This window comes from Lactuca sativa, chromosome 5 (genome assembly GCF_002870075.4).
Source record: "Lactuca sativa cultivar Salinas chromosome 5, Lsat_Salinas_v11, whole genome shotgun sequence".
NCBI lineage: Eukaryota > Viridiplantae > Streptophyta > Magnoliopsida > Asterales > Asteraceae > Lactuca > Lactuca sativa.
The window spans coordinates 367,799,384-367,801,340 of record NC_056627.2 but is presented as its reverse complement, the minus strand read 5'-3'; the positions used below and the strand labels follow the sequence as shown (position 1 = coordinate 367,801,340).

Below are 1,957 nucleotides of genomic sequence, written 5' to 3'. Positions count from 1 at the left end.
GAAGTTGTCCATATTGCAACCAATTGATAGAGTCAACGCATTTGGTATTTACCCAAAAGGTATGAAGATTGGTTGTGTGTAAGCATGAGCTTTGACAGAAGGTTTTATTCGTTGAGAGATTAATGCTTAAAGTCCATGAATGGGGATATGCAATCTTTGGAGAAAAACGAGACATGGTATTTAGTGTCACCAAACAAAGAATTTTTACATTGGTTGTCGTTGGATCTTCAAAGTTAAGAAGGATGATGATGTGCAACTTCTTACCAAAATTTATTCACAGCGGAAGAGATTGAGTATGATAAGATTTTGCATCGGAGACACGTTGAAACATTTTATTTTGCCTACTATTGATCTTCAAGATTTGGATTTAGAGTAAACTGATACAAAGATTGCCTTCTTCCATAATGGCTTTGATGTGGAGCTTAATGAAGGCTTTGTTTGATAGTGAGCTGATTGGGTCCAGTCAGCAAATTTCGGCTGACTCGGTCCGGTCAGACCGTTTGATAGATCCCGAAATTGACTGCCTCGGTCAGCAAGAGCTGACCCAGCTCCTTACTCGGTCCTGAAAAAAATATGAGCTGACTGAGACTTTTTCTTTGATTGCCCTCCTTTACACAGACGCTGCTACAACCAGCACCATCACTGAGGGCGCCCTTCTCATTATCCTAACATGTGATGCAGTTTCTTCTTCTCCTTCCCCAGACACAATTTCTTCCAGCAGCTCCTCCCAACTCCGACCTACGCCCACCTCCGACCTGAGCTCCGACCTCCTTTTCGTGGTAGGAAAAGACCTCTATTTTCCTATTTTGTTGTTCGGTTTTCCTATCACGTTTGGTTCAATTTTTCTTCCTTGTATGTATCTTTTTGTTAGATAGAAACACCATGGCTTTATCAAATTTTAACGTTGTATTTCTCCTTTCTTCAATTTTATTAGTCTTTATCAAATACCAATATCACTTTAGTTTATCATCATATTATTAATCCTTTAAATATGTTTGTAACTCTAGTTGCACATGAAGTGTTTGATGGAATGCTTAAATGAAACTTTTTGATTAAAATGAGTCTATATTTGCCCCTGCTCAGACCCTCATTATAATATCCCCAGGTACTTTCACAATTGACAATTATTCTGTCTTAATAATGATTTTACAGCCTTGGTCCTTGTTGTTCTTCATATTGCTAGATTCTTTTCTGATTATATTCTTGTAAATGGCAAGTCATCATATTTTTGTGCTTTTGATGGGTCTAAATTGATAAGGATGAAGGGCCTAAAATTGATATCAGATGTCCAATATAACATCATGTTTTTATTATTAATCATCTTATGTGAATTTGCTTCCCATTACATACATGCTTTCCCATTACATACATGCTTAGTGTCAATGTATTTTTTTTGTTAGTTTTAGCTGTAGGTCACCAGAGGCTGTTGAGAATCGGTGATGTGAGTCTTGTACTATAAACGTGATGATGTGCTCTACTCTTTTTATGCAAATTGTGATCTTTTTTTATTACAATTTAGGTTATGTATTTTATGATATTGAATGGTTGTGAGAGAAGAGTAATAATATTTTGTTTGATATGGCATTTAATTTTAAAAAGGAAGATTGGTTTATGTTTTCTTATTGATTTTGTGTACATTAACTACAAACAATGTTGTAAGTTGTTTTCTAAGCTTGTTGGTTTCGAGATTAACATTTAATAGTATGTGTTTCTGTACTTCCTTTAGTTTTCATCTTCTAAAAAATATGAACAATAATATCATACTTTTAATAATAAAAATGAATCTATATGTTTCACATTGCTCATGGCATGCCATTAGAAAATAGAAATGATCTATAGTGCATAAATGTTAGCCATGGATCTTACAAGTGATTAGTTACGTATGTTGAGTTGCAAGAACAAAAGGGTAGAATGGTCATTTTTAGCATTCAGCACAGCCAGTCAGAAAAATAATCAA

The 1,957-nt window shown here is 34.8% G+C and overlaps 1 long non-coding RNA gene across 1 annotated transcript; it reads left to right on the top strand.

Annotated features, from left to right (window-relative positions):
• On the top strand, nucleotides 1-1,699 carry LOC122197855 (uncharacterized). Its single transcript, XR_006191671.2, has 2 exons — nucleotides 1-779; nucleotides 1,401-1,699. It is a non-coding gene; the product is annotated as an uncharacterized LOC122197855 (long non-coding RNA).
• Nucleotides 1,700-1,957: the final 258 nt, after the last annotated feature.